At 34.4% G+C, this 15,873-nt stretch overlaps 1 long non-coding RNA gene across 3 annotated transcripts; it reads right to left on the reverse strand.

Moving 5' to 3' along the window:
• Window positions 1–319: 319 nt before the first annotated feature.
• Window positions 320–11,081, reverse strand: LOC124630087. Of its 3 annotated transcripts, none has more exons than XR_006984375.1 (3): window positions 10,981–11,081; window positions 882–966; window positions 320–458 (listed from the first exon to the last, which is right to left on the reverse strand). It is a non-coding gene; the product is annotated as an uncharacterized LOC124630087 (long non-coding RNA). The 3 variants fall into 3 exon arrangements; XR_006984377.1 differs by lacking the exon at window positions 10,981–11,081 and adding an exon at window positions 9,094–9,236; XR_006984376.1 differs by lacking the exon at window positions 10,981–11,081 and adding an exon at window positions 5,285–5,341.
• Window positions 11,082–15,873: the final 4,792 nt, after the last annotated feature.

The following is a 15,873-nucleotide window of genomic DNA, read 5'->3' on the forward strand; positions in this document are numbered from 1 at the left end:
CTCTACCACCAACTCAATATTACACCTCATGAAACACATACTCAACCTTATTTCACCAAAAATAGAGGTGACATTTGTGTATGTTAGTTCCAATAATAAGTTTGTAAATCATAGAACTAGGAATGTCTAGACGCATTTATCTATACCATTAACTAGCATTTGTCTTGTGTTAGATACATGTACATTAACGGCTATGTTAGAAGTTGCGACATTTCTTCTATACATTAAAAACCACGTATGTAGAAATTTTCACAGTCTAGAAAAAAAAAATTGTATTTCTTTATGGAGAAAAGTCCCTTCTTGATAAAAGTAATGTAAAAACGTGTAACTAGGTAATTTTTAATGTAGATATGTATAACGGTCAGTGTGCAGTGCTAATGATTTCTGGCCAAAATAATTTTATGCATGGAGGTGTCGCGGCGCGCGCGCAGGCCTGTCAGCCGACAATGACATACAGCCTGTGGACAATGAAGATTGTATTTGAGAAGGATTATTTTATACAGGAATGATCGTTCCATACATTTTCATTACAGGTAGATACTTCTCCGTGTGAAAGGAGGGCTGTGCCCAGCAGTGGGACGGTAAAAAGGCTAATGATGACTTGATAGGTTGGTAGAATTCCCAATTACCAAGCTAAAATAGTAAAATCAGAAATATAGATTGTTTATGGGTAAAAGGGTTTGTCGTACAACCTCTGAAGTCACAATACAATTTTGAAATAACATCTTAACGATTAGAGGTTCGTAACGCTAACGTAAAGTAACTTTTTCTAACAGTTAAGTAGTGGGACTTCTGTGAATTCATTGTCCAATATCTTCTCTTATTAACTTGGTACAAGAAGATATCATAAAGAGGTGTGAAGTTTTGAACAGAAACATTACCTTCATATTGTGAAGGCAAATATGAAACGCGAAGTTCTGAAGTAGGCCCGTTACACACCACACCACTGACTGCAGAATAGTAACACTGAAACATAATATTGAAAACATGCTGAAATCAAATGAGGACTACATATCAATTCACTCAGTTTTCAAGTTTGCAACGGTAACGAACGAAATAATTTGTTTAACACAAGTCCAATCAAAGTTTTCAGTCGGTCTGATACCGGCTTAATACCTGATCTTTGTAATGTGCTAATATATACTATCATTCACCTCCATACTGATGTATGAGCAAAAATAATCGGCCGACTAAAACTTTGTAGTGTGCAGTACTCTAAAGCAACTTATTAATGTTTTACAAACGGATGACATTTAATTTTTACACAGTGAGAGGAGAAATTAAAATTGTCAAAAGGACTCGTTACGACCCGTGAACTTACAGGTTTATAGGCATCGAATCACTTAGAAGGCTTTATGGTAATATAAACCTTATTTATTGACTGTTAGAGTATATTTTTGACTTTTGTTTAAGTTATATTTTGTGGTAGAAAAGGTGTTTGAATGAAGTTATGCGTTTTGATATCACGGACGCCGCACAGTGGGCATTAATGAATAATATTAAATATAAAAACAATAATAAATGTGTTCCGTTGAAGTTGCGTTAAAATGTTACAATATTTTAACATTCTGGTATATCATCGAGCGTGAATACAAGAAACTACTTGTTTCTCTTTAAATGTTGAGATTTTTTCTCTCAAATAAGACATTTTCTGAAAACTACCGTTACTATAGCTATTTGCTGAACTGTTCGAGTTTATGTTATAAATTATCTGTTTCGATATGATAGTTTTCTAATAACTCCCGAAGTTTTGCACGAACACTTCGTTTTTTTTTTTTTTATGTGAACTATTTATTTAACTACGTTCAAGTAAGGAATGTAAGTTTATATAGATATTATGTAAGATTATTTTATGTGGTCAATGTCACAATGTGTGGTCCAGTCGGTACTCTAATCTCTTAGTCACGACTTCTTCTAATCAAACATCTACCATGTATTGTAAAACTATTAGGGAAAATATACAAAAAACATACCTATGTATATCGTTTGACACATCAGAATTACAATCACCAGTCTATCTTAATATTACAGTTAAAAAATCTTTCTTCTAAACTTGCCAAGCAAGAATGAACCTTATGATGTTAAAAATAAGAGTGTTACGTAGATTGTTGGTTGTTTTTCAGTGGTTGTATGAATTGGTTTTGAAGATAGGCGTCACAAAACGGACAGATGGACGCGTAAGTCACGTGATGGTCAGTTGAGATTAAATATTGTAATAAGATATGTCCTTTCATTTGTCCTGCATCGTCTCAAGTTTGTGTGACGGAGAGTTTTGATGTTTGCCGATAAACTGTACAATGTACTTACATTCGTTATTATTAGCTTAATATTTCATAGAATACAAATAATATAAGTGTTTCTGGTACTTACCGTAGGAATGTAAACTATCTATTTTTCTGTACCATGCAGAAAATTCATTCTACCATGCATTCTCATTCGCTTTTCACTGCTATGGCCTGTCCCCTTTAAACACAGGAAGAAAGATTTAGCTCCTTCCATCTTAGCCTACTTATACGTGTAGTGTTTTTGGATACACAAACCTTAGCACCAAAAATTATTGTTATCAAAGAAAGAAATACTAAAAGAAGACAATCTATTGCAAAAACTTAAATTGTTACAAAAATGTAGCACCTTAACAGGACTAATTCATCTGAACCAAGTCTTCTATCCAAATCAAAGGCAAATTCAGATTTCTCATTTTAAAATTTCGCCATTCGAACCCTCGAAGCCATCACCTTCAGCCACCCCGCCCAGCTCAAGACACTAACCACCGCAGCCACCAGGTGTGCCTTCCCATAGCCCCCCATAGCCCCTCGTAGCCCCGCCGTTCATTAAACATTCGATAATAAGTGGCCACTTACTATTACTTATAAATAGGCTTGAGGGGAACTCACGCTTTGACTCTGTTTAGGAATATTTTGATGTTAGGATTGTGGTAGTTGTTCACGTCATTTGGTTATTGTTTTAGTTTATTATAAGTTAATGTTAAACTCGAATCATTTATTTAATTTTGCATATTTTCCGTATACTTACTTACGTTCGATTTTCCTACGCGCGATATGTTCAAGGATTTATCGCTCGGAATATCCGCCAGTCTGAAGGCGGTCTAGCAAGCACTTATAAATCTAAAAATATTGTATTTACGTATAGTCTTGTACTACTGTCAAGTTGGCAAGAAGTTGGTTACTTTTCTAATATATCTAAGGCCATATTCTTGATTCACATTTCTCAGTCATAACATAGCTTTGTCAAATCAAAATGTATAACTAAATACACCAATTACATTTATTTTAACAAAAAGCTTGCAAGATCTTTCAAGGAAATATCAAAAAATTAAATTCCCATAAATCATCTTTATAAAAACCTCTTACACTTGCTTAAGCGCTCAATAGGGCGACCACGCATAGCGGGGCGCTTCGGGAACTTGCGAGAAAATCTTCCATTACCACTCGACATGGCTGGATACACTAGCAAGTGGCGCCTGGGGATTCCGATAGTGTATTCTGAATGACGTAGTAGGTGATTGGTGATTTCTTAACAACATTCCTATCAAAAATTATGTCATGTGTGAACACGGTAGGAGTTTGAGACAACTTTGGGAAATTCCTCATTCTATATTCTCACGACTTTTCATCGCCAGTCAAAACAAATGGCACTTGAAAAATACATTGGACTATATAATCTATTGAAAACCCAGGAAATTGCAGAGTGCAAAACTTTATCTGATAGCAACAAAATCTGATATAGGTACTAAAGATAAAGAATTTCAAGTAAAAAATCTGTTGAATTAATAAATAAGACGAAAAGAGAAACAATTTTCGTAAAACATAACCACAAATTAGAGGGATTGCTAATAATTAATGAGCCCTGTCCCCAACAAGACTAAATAATAGTTTTGTACAGTCAGCCACAAAATTACCGAACGTAAACGAGACGACGTTTAATCGCTTGCATATTGTATCGGATCATTTTATTATGGAAACAAGCCCGCTGTGAGGGGGACGAGCTGATGGTTTCAGGGGTTGACTGTACATTGCTTGCTTTGAGGCAATTTCAGAATTTGAATTCTATTTACCGTTACATTAAAAAAGAGTTCACAATTTGTCTATAAAAGTAGATTGTCGTTTTTTCTTAGAAGGTATCGGAAATTTTCAAAGACATTCTCTCTCCCGTATCTGAATTGTAAGATCTTATGACGTTGGTTGCCTAAGCCTAACTTAGATGGTACATACTGCTTGAGATCCTTCTTGGGAAGATGCCACTACCAGACTTGACTTTTGCTCATAAAATAGACGTATACATGTTGAAATGTGTCTTAAGAAGAAGTTTACGCAGATGATGTCCTAACTGACTTCACAAACAGTCGTCAATGTACAATATCCAGCTTGATACCCTCGCTTCCACCAGGTCGCAGTTCCCCGTGAGAAGCTCGTCAGGTGTCCGGCGGCGGGTGGAAAAAAGCGGTGTTTTGCCGCGATCATAGTTTACTACATTACCTTACTTACTTATGTGCGTTTGTGGCCCACCAATTAACTGTTATTACAGTTTAAGTGACGGTCATTTTTGTCGTTCACTGTATTTAGCTTCAAGTATTGTTTTAATTTGTTATTTGTATTAGTTTTCATTTTAATGCGGACGAAAATTAGCTTTCGACACGTGTCTAGCTTTGTAGGCGAAAATCTCTTATGCTGGAATGAACTTTACAACTCTTTTATCAGTTCAGACTAGACTAACTGATAATTAGATATGTGGGAGTTAAGAAGCATTATATTATCTACCAACAATATACGGTCAAAAGCTACCTACCAGATAAAAAAATATACAGTTTTATACTGTCTTATATTCAGACCTCTTGAAGTTACTGTTCTAATAAGTAACCAGAAAAGTGCTATTTATTTCCGCTTAACACCAACTAGGTCCACTTAACACAACTACTGCAGCCATAAAAAATACCTAAATGACCCACGAACACACAAACAATTGCAAATAAAGACTACTAAAACAAATCATAAGAATATAATATAATTAGAATATTATATTCTTATGTTTGTGATCATAAGTCATAGCTGGGATAAACACCTCTTCTGATGCTCCACTTCCTTCCGACGTCATGATTGAGAGCAATCAGATTACCTGCATACATCCCTTGGTATAGGCTTTTTCCGAACAAAATACTACAGCCTTTGTCAAAGTAACATGATCTGTGTATATATTTGTATGTATTATATTGTATATATTTTATACAATGCATACATTACAAAACAATAGAATATAATTTGCGTACAATTAGAGCGTGGATGTGAACAGGTGCGGGCGACGCAAGCGCAGGGCAGCACGCGCGATGCGGTAGTGTAGGACTGCACCCTGTGTTGGGGAGTTAAATATGAATGGATGGTTAAGGTGAAGATTGAAGTTTATGTTGAAGAAGTATGAACTATATCCTGAAGGGTACTATCAGGATTTGCAAGTGAATATAGGAATGTATCTGAAGATTTTGCGCATTTTTTGCCCATAACCGTACTATTTTGCTAATAATTTTCCCAAAAGCTCTGTTTAGAAAATTAGGTTAATAGGGTCAATGGAATCCGAGTCCTTATTTTATGATTGATTGAAAACGATATTTGAAACATTTAGAATTTAGCAACGAAAATTGATTTTGTGGACACGTTATCTTATAAAGTTTTATTAAACGTAAACGTTAACTTTTAACAAACAAGTACAGTAGGTAATCCATGTTCATCATAATTCACACCAGTATTTTACATTTATTTACAAACGTATGATTTGTTTCATGGAGAGAGAGATTAATTTCATAGTTTAAACTGCAACTTTCTTAAAATCTACCGACGTCTACCATCCCCTTAACCCAAGTCCGTACACGGCCATGTTTGAAATCATATTTAATAGAAAATGGAGGGCAATATTATGATATATAGTACGTAATGGAGGATGTAAGCGTTTCAGGGTACGCTCATGTAATATTCAGCCGGTAATGACGGATGTTCCGACATTTTGTACCAACCGACTATTTCACGTTTTGTGGCGTAATACCAACTTTAATTACAAGGAATTTTGTTACGTTTCATGTCGTTTTATTTATGTTTTATTGTACATGTATTTTAAATAAGGTTTTTCTTGGAATAGTTAGTTGAATTTATTTAAGGATAGCTTGGGATAGCCCTCACATTTGCAAAGCCTGAAAAAAATTGTTAAGCTGTAGTTTAACATTATAATTACCATCTGTAAAATACTTTAACGAGCGAATATATATTTTGGGTCTGAGTTCACTATTATAGCCTACGATTTGCTATTTGCTACTGAAGGTGGTACGTGTCTATCAACATTTTTGAAAGATAAGATACCTGTATTTTTGGTCACGATATTTTCAAAAAATGGATTGTCATCTGTCATGATTCTGAATGACTTCACCTAATTGGTTTTCTATTTTAAAGTTGTTTTATCATATAAATGTCCGGGAATGTATCTAGTATTAATTTCGCGACATAACGAATGAAAACGTCTCTACACAACTACAACTACAACTACAACTACTACTACAACTACTAACAACGTCTCTTGGAATTAACACTACTTATCTTGTGAACATTTAATGTCATGATGTCATAGATTTCCTCAAAGTAAGTAACGCCTCATTTCATTTAAACTAATGTATATAATAAAGAAGAATATTTCTTTGTTTGTTTGTACCCATTTGAAAAATCCTTTCACTGTTGGAAAGCTACACTCTTGACGAATAACGTAGGCTATATTTTATTTCTCAATCCATCTGTTAATTTGCTTAGCAGAGATAGGAATTTCATTTTATACATATGGGGGCATGTTATAATTGTATCTCAGGTAGGATAATCCAAAGATTATTGAAGTAACTATTATATAAATAAATAATTAAACTTTTTAACAATTTATTGAAAGAAATGAAAACCTGAGCGAAGCCTGATCGGACAGCTAGTATAATTTAAACATGTTTATCTTGTAATTATACCTATATTTCATAGAGAGCCTTATCTACACGCCTTACATTCACACTATATCAGCATTTTTCCAGTAAAACATTTAAACAAATAAGTTTAATTAATTGATCTCAAAAAGTAGATTAAGATAACGTCGATTTGGGAAATTTAATATTTCCCACTTTTTATTTCTTGTAAGATTTACGTACCTAGCAACATTTTAGCTAGCTCCTTAAGATTTTTGGGAGAGAGTTTGAAATCTTATCTCTGACCTAATATTTTGATGATCCACTCGAGTCTAGATCAAATATTTGGAGTGGCATACAAATATTTCACAACATTATACAATAGCAGTGCAATAGTTATGTAGTATCAACGATCTGAGCGATTAGATTAACATATCTTCAGTTCCGTTATAATAACAATACGGAGTATAGTCTGGAAGACTTATCGACAAGATAATAACTTTGTTAGATGCAGCTGGTTAATTAAACTAGCTGTGTAATACTACTCTACTCGCCCATGATTGTAAAAAAGCAACGTTCAGAATATTTTCTATTTTATAAAGTACCTAGTAGACCTAGTACCTAACAGACTTTTGTCACAGCTAGTTGTAGAAGGAAGTTGAAGATTTTTTTATTTCATTGTCAGTGTTTCATATGGTAGAGATATTTTGCTATCAAATGGATCAAATCGTACATAGGTGGTAATATATCGAACACTTTTCAGTATTCATGGCATATAGCTGAGTATTTTAGTAATTCTTGATGTTATTCCAACAATCTTCCTCAACAGTAAAAATATGAAACGGAAGAAATACCTAATTTTCCAGATGGTATTCCCAAAGATTATCGCGTTCAAATAAACAAACACTCTTCAGTATTCTTCATTCATACTGATAAGAAAAGAGCGAAACTAAAAACTCATGGATAAACCAGATTTTACCGTAGTTTATTTAAATAGAGACTATTTTGGCCTTACTACAAAAACTTTAACCACTGTTTTACACTTGTCTAAAAAAAATGTGGCTCCAAAATGAACCATATGTCAACGTCATAATTTGACATTTTTTTAAACAAGTCTTAAACTGACGTTAAAAAGTTTTTGTGGTAAGACGGTTTAAGTTTATACTTATACAATGTCCTGTTAAAATTATTGTAATTAGTAATTGTAACAATCAGTTGCCCAGGCAAGGATAACACTTTGTTAATACAGGTAGTTTTTCCATTAATTAATAATATATTGAGCCACATTAATATTGCGTAACATACCGTTATAATATGCAATATTTAGCTATCTTAAGAACGTGATGATATTTGCTAAGTTTATATCAAAACATGACAATGAAAAGTGCGCTCGCCCATTGATAGAATTAATCTGATAAAGTAGGTGCGGACATAGTATTTGGCCAGTCATTCTAATTTGTCAGTTCCATGCATGTGACAAAAAACTAAATTCATCATCCTCCGAGCCTTTTTCCCAATCATGTTGGGGTCGGCTTCCAGTCTAACCGGATTCAGCTGAGTACCAGTGCTTTACAAGAAGCGACTGCCTATCTGACCTCCTCAACCCAGTTACCCGGGCAACCCGATACCCCTTGGTTAGACTGGTGTCAGACTTACTGGCTTCTGACTACCCGTAACGACTGCCAAGGATGTTCAATGACAGCCGGGACCTACAGTTTAACGTGCCATCCGAAACACAGCCAATGGTGTCTAAGATATACTTAGAAAGTACATACAGACTTAGAAAAGTTGCATTGGTACTTGCCTGACCTGGGATCGAACCCGCGCCCTCATACAAGAGACAAAAAAAAAAAAAAAAAAAAACAAAAAACTAAATTGATTATGATTAAATACAGACATCAACAGGAATCTTGGATTTAAAAAAGATTATTGATCCATCAAATCAATAATGATTAGGGTTCCTTGCGATATTTTTTAACTGTAGTGCTTACTCGAAAGAACTTCTTCGCACATCCGAATAAAGAGTAGTAGTGGCCCATAGCTGTGGCCAGGGTTGTGATCGAATCAGATCAGATACTTTTGACATGAATAAGAACCACTAACAGCTATTAGAACATCCATCTATAGTGCTCAATATTCCATGTACACTTACTTACTTCCAAGTAAACTCAGACACTAGGGCAGTTCGGTGACGGTGAAGAAGTAGGTAAGTCCAATTATCACTCAGATAAACTAAAAACAACTGAAAGCTGTTAAAACTGGTTATAAGTAAGATAATGTATATGATATGAAGATGCCACATCAGATAGTGCCGATACAAATAAGGGTGTTTCCACATAATCCACGTATTTTAGTAAGTATTGCCTAAGATTTTGTAATACTATTTACATACCTACACGTGCTAACAAAATTCCGATGAATGAAATGATATATCAGTAATACCAGATAGAACAATAATATCTATTTCCGTTGGTTTAACCCGCGTCATGAGGAAATCATTCAATCATCAAAAATTAGTTGGAAATCATTTGCTTTTCCTTAATATGATGGCTTCCAATTAGGTTCCTGGTTATTTAACACCATCAATCCAGCTACCCAGGAAAGAAGATCCTCTTTGGCAAGACTGATTGTCATATTTTGAATTTCATTCCCAGCCTTATATGCACCAGTAACAACTACCAAAGATGTATAAATGACAATCGGGATCAAACGTGATTTCCGAAACACCCACGCTCGGTATACACTCAGAATTATATTTCCATACATAGCTACATGCAAAACAGTTCAGTACACAAATCGTGACGGACAAACACACGCATTACTAGATGTTTATGAACCAGTTATAGTTACACACTACAGACTAAATAGTCGGCCGTTGGCTCGATATTTTTTAAGAAAATCATCGATTTAATTCAAGTTTTTAATCGATCTGACACTGGCCAACTACCATTCATTTCCCTGCTGATTTCTGGTCTCCAAAGAACTGCCGGCCGACTAAAAGTTTGCTGTGTGGTAGGTACCTTACTCTTAAACTGTACCTACAGTCACCATGAGCTCAAAACATATGAGTACGAAGCGTTACTATCTCCAGCGTCACGGAGGTGTCAGAGTAACCGAATACCTCACACAACAGCCGCGTACCGACAGACAACGTGATTGGCAGCTCCTGCGCAGCCTTGCAGTGGTAAATATATAGCCAGAAATGTTAGTACGATCAAAACTTGTAGAGCAATGAAGAATATAAATTACAGTAAAATTTTTCAACCCACAGTAAGTATTACAAGAATTTTTATAGATTTATTTGAGAAGACAATCTTATCAAAATCCACACAAGAAACAATATAAATCAGTCCTTATTAAATCATTGTCATCACATCCCTCTTCTGCCTTTTGCCAAATTAATTTAAAATTGGTAGAAGAGATTTTTTATCGATTTTCTCCAAATAAGAGGAAATATGCCTCAGTATTTGACCAAAATGCATAGACAAGAGGTTCCTACCACCAAGGAAAGACCTTCTACATCTTACCTATTAAGTGGTACAGAAACTATGATTGGCACCGCTTGCGCAGCGCGTCGGTAGCGCGAGAGAACTGTCAAAATGATCTAGAAAACTTGACGGGTCTATGTTACAAGTGTCACGGAATTATGAACCTTATTGTCTAGGGTATAAGAGCGTGGGTAAAGGTGTTTGTTTGTTTGCAGTCGAGCGTAAGTTCACTTTGAATTGCCGAAGCGGCAGGTCAGTAGGGGAACCATAGGCTAGGGAGAAAATGAGATATTATGAAACCTAAAAGTTAACCATTTTATACAGAAATGTACCCTACATATACAAACTGACTGCTGTAATTTAAAACTATTATCAAACACAATAAAATATTTGTCGAGAGGCCGATATTTTATTGTATCGCCAACAGTAACGATTGAAGCTAAATTACTCAATGGTGTTATTGCTAATTCTAACAACTTAAATTCATAATTTTACTGCAACATATATTTTTATTACCAGTCCTTATAAGACTATAAAGTTATAAAGCATGGTCACCTTAGGTCAAGTGTCAAGCTGTCTGACATCATAATACAAGGCGAGGTATCTCCGCACATCGGCGTGAGCGCATCTGTGTCTAAGCCGCCGTACCACCTTGTCATAGCTACTCTGAAATGTTAAAAAAAAAAGTAAAAATATGTAGAAATATTTTTATTTTGAATCGGCTACTTCTCACATTATACTTTTTTAAAATAAGTATTGATCATTAACAAAAATATCTATCTCTTACGGTTAATACGGCTGTTGAGCATCTTTTTGTGTTTATATAAAAATATTCTCCATAATTTTATTTCAATGCGTTAATTTTATATATCTAGCCTACCTAGCCTTTAGCGTGAAAAGCATATTCATAACAACCTTTATTCATGACGTGTTTGCCAACTTTAAACAAAGAAGGTCTCCTTCAAGAAAAACAAATAAAATAACCTAAGAAAAACAAATAAAATAACCTAACAAAAACATGCATCTCAAATAAAACTATCGATTTACCACACAATACACTATTATAATCAATAGCTTACAGCGCGCGTTATAACAATAACAATATTGTTTTCGCTTTAAACAATAATAAAGACAAAACAATATTGACTATTTACGCAATAATTTACTGTGAGACACACAGGTGTGAATAAACAAACAGTAATAATTTAATATTTATAGATAATAAAAGACACTTATTATATGGAAAATAGTCAAGTTGTAATTAATTTAAGATATGTAGGGATTTTTATAAAAAAGTAGGGTGGCTATATGTCTCAGTCCCTGCTTAGGAGGGAACTTCCTATAGATTCTACATAGTGCCCTATAGTTATTTTTACTGTAACGAACAATATAACCAGTTTATTTCAAGAAATGGGAGTATGAGTGTAGCTGTGGTATACTATAGGTAACAAATTTAAAACATAGAACAAACCTCTTTGTTTTTTTAACTCCACGTAATGTACAGTGATGCAGTAATTAAAAAAACGTTTAACCACTTCAAAATTTTCGGTGTCTATCACATAAACCTCATGGGTTAGGGAAGTAATTAAATATCCAACTTAATCTCTATAGGCACTCTACAGACAACCAATTTCTCTAATTTCTGTTCACCCACATAACATTTAGAATCTACTCCATTTGCTGCATTCAATCTACTATAAGTTCAATACAAAATCAGCTCCAACCAACTTAATACACATAATACAAACTTAACATCTTTTAAAACAGCCCATTAAGTTGGAAACTTGACACCGTACAGTAGCGACAAAAGATAAACATCTAAAAACATATTATTTTTCACTAAACTAAGCACCGCTTGTATTGTACTTAGATTGTATCTTTTTGTGCAATATTAGCGTGAGATAGCGGCCTTTTGTTGGAGGACAACTATTTTATAATGCCCTTTAGTACTCTTAAATGTAATACTTTATACTTACTTGTGATATTGACCCTAGAGAATTGCCCGGTACACATACTAAAATTTAAAATATTCTATAAACGCTTTAATATATAATTCAAGTAGGCATACAGAATGAGAAAGTATGAACAGAAATAAAGACTATGCATAAAAACCCGCTCTGATTCTTTTTGAAAATAAAATTACTACATAGATTGATAAACCTTGTGTAGACAACTCCAATTATGTCAAGATGTTTATTATTTTTTAATTTTAATACCTACAGAACAAAGACAAAACCTGATTAAACACTTATAAACGGAATATTTATATGACATTCAGAGAAATAGTAGCGTTATTATATAATTATTAAAAACGGCTACTTTATTCGCTAATCTTAATGTTTACATCTCATTTAGGTGTTACTTCTTATTCAACATGACACAACCAATAGGTTTTTTACATCCAAAGCAAACATTATTAGAATAACAAGATGAGAAAGATTAAAAAAGATTTCTTTATCACTAACATCTGTGGTCCTAATCGAGACATTTTTGGCGTAAGAAAACCAAAATCTCGTATTTCTGGTACAATCTGCCTCAAACCGGACATAACCGCAAACTAGGAAGACAACACGACAAAACAGATATTCCCAAAAAATCTATTGTCGTTTTCCCTAACACTGAATAGGATTATCAATTATTTGGTCACCCTAAATAGATGTGTATCTGTATTCATCGAAATATGATCAGCTTATTATAACTATATTTGCTAGTTTTTCTCCCTTTGTTGGTCCAAACAGTAGATGTTTGAGATAAGAGAACTATTGTCGGTTCCGTACACCCAATATTAAGTTTCGTTAGTTTGTTTTCGATCAAAGATATGTAACTGTCATTTTATTCAAATTTTATTGTTATTGTGTTGAATCTGGTTTTGTTATCGACTGCTAATAATTCCCAGTATAGTGGACATATTAGCTAGTATTATTAAAGTTTAAAATTAATTCTTTTCACATCGTTTGAGGATATTTAAGAGAGCAAGAATAAATGTGGGCTTTAATAAGGCTTGATTACACATTAGGAGGGTATTTAGCGAGATCCCACTTCTTAATTAAGGTAATACAACCAACATTTTATGTCAAACAAAGTTAGAACACTTATTTAAACTGTCTTAACTTCCATTGCCACTTCGGTACTGCCAGACTCAGCTGTTGTAGTCTCCTAATATATAGCAGTAAGATGACAAACAAAATTACTTACTTATCAACAATTCGGTGCTGCGATCGATAAGTTATCATCAAATGTAAGTTCTGTCAGATAACGGCCCACGTGCAATCAGCTGGTCTCCTGACCTTCACCGATAACGCAGGATTCCATTAATGCGTGTTTTTATAATAATATACAACAGATTAATTAATTTCGTACAATAACCGATAGTTGACCCCGAGTGTTGCATTATTATGCTATAATAATTATTAATAATCGATTGTTGCATTATTATCTACTGGCATTTCCACCGTGTAAGTAGGTACGGAGTCCAATAAACCAGGTGTTGTTTTAAATATGAGTAAGCATCTACCTAATTATTTTATCAGTGGTAAAGTCCAAAAGTTTGAATGGCTTATTTTGCACTGTGTAAAAACCATGTGTAGCATCTAAGCGAGATGCTCATAAGCGTACTACGCAGGCCTGAATAGGACTGTATTTAATAAAAATGCTTCAGCAAGATTGTAAAAAGTATTGTCATCTGCCAGACTATTTTGACGGAGAAAAATTAATAAAATATAAAATAAAACACACACACAAAAAGTTCCGACTATAAAGGTTTTAGTCCGCCACACATGTAAAGAAAAAACCTAAAAGGATACCTCTAACACTTAATTATTTTAATATCTTCTTAATCCTTTAACATACTTTTTTTTTTGTAAAATACTGAAAGTAGGTATACATAGATACGCTCTAGTCTATATATTCCAAAGCCTTTGAAAACCACTTCACTAATTAAGTCAACAAAAGCTCAACACTACAAGCTGTTGATTTGCACCCGTGCCATATTCAAGGAGGTAATTATGCTAATGATTCTCGATCCAAATCAATAAAAAAATTGGTACGTAATTTTTTTTCTTTAATTTTTTTTTCGGAATTCCGTAAATGTCATCTAGCCTTATTGAAACTTGGCGCGTATGTTACTGGCGTTAAAACCGTGCTGCACCCTCACACAAACGCAAACATAAAGCATACGCAACGATCACTCATAAATTTCATTCATAAAATTGGATTACTTCGGAAATACCACGACATTACAATGACAAAAAAAGCAGTGCATATTAGTTATTTCCCATCTACTGTAATTCCAATCGATTATTTACGTATTGTATGTCCTCCTCCTGAACTATGGCACAAATGCAAATCAACACCTTGTATAATTGCAACATAATCAAGTATGCCTCGATAGCGAGGCACAAGGCACAAAGCAAACACAAAGGCCTCAATATCGGTGATTAAGTAAATAACCGCATGACTTTTACATTCTAACTATTGTATGTATGTAAATACGGTTGTATTGTGACGAGTGAAACCGGGTGAAAGAAGTAGCGTGAGCAATAGCAATTATTCTGATGGTATTTGTTTAGGTAAGGTAAAGTAATTAAGCACATTACTGGACAGCTTTGTTGGGTCATCTAACTTTGAACCTTCCTGTATTTACATCGTCTCTCGGTAGCCGATTCAGTAAGAAATCTTCGGTGTCTAATTGAGAGGCAATAGGTAAGAATTTACCAATATCGCACGTGCAAAGATCTTCATTCATTAAACACTAAGATTTTTCCGTTGGGTCTCTAAAACCTAGTACACAATATTGTCTTCCACTGTTTGAGCTCCAAGATCCAGTACTTACATTCAAGTAGCTCCTATACCTTCAGCTAACATACCCTATTTACTTCCCATGGCTACACGTCACGCACCTGCACGGAGGCGTGGTAATGACGGCATAATGAGCGTGACTTGCGCCCGCGCACCGATCCAGCCACCGCCGCAGTTATCTTCGATGACACCGCCGTTCCTACCAATTGTTATAATTAGCAGTTTGGACTAGAAATTATTTGGCTACAAATAATACTGTCTATTATTAATGTGTTGGTAGTTTTCACGCCTCGTGGTAGGATGGGTGGGAATGTGGTCGGCGCTTCAAACGGCGGTAGCGGCTTTGTGTTTCTTTGCTACAGATAATATCTTGAATAAACTGTCATTAGTTGTTAGTTTAGCACCTGCTTGAATGAGATGAGTCGCTTTATTTGTCTTAATTATCTGATTTAATTTGGAGGCTCATCATTTATTTAAAATTTTTGTTCTGACCCTAAATAACATGCCACTGTTACTACACATTTCATTAACTTTACATACAACAATCACTTTAAAACTTTACTTACAAAACTCAAAAACTTTATCTAATCTGTCAAATTAAGTCAGAAAAACCCTTTCAAAATACAACATGGAACAGCAATCTTGTGGTAC

The sequence above is a fragment of the Helicoverpa zea genome, chromosome 4, assembly GCF_022581195.2.
Source record: "Helicoverpa zea isolate HzStark_Cry1AcR chromosome 4, ilHelZeax1.1, whole genome shotgun sequence".
NCBI lineage: Eukaryota > Metazoa > Arthropoda > Insecta > Lepidoptera > Noctuidae > Helicoverpa > Helicoverpa zea.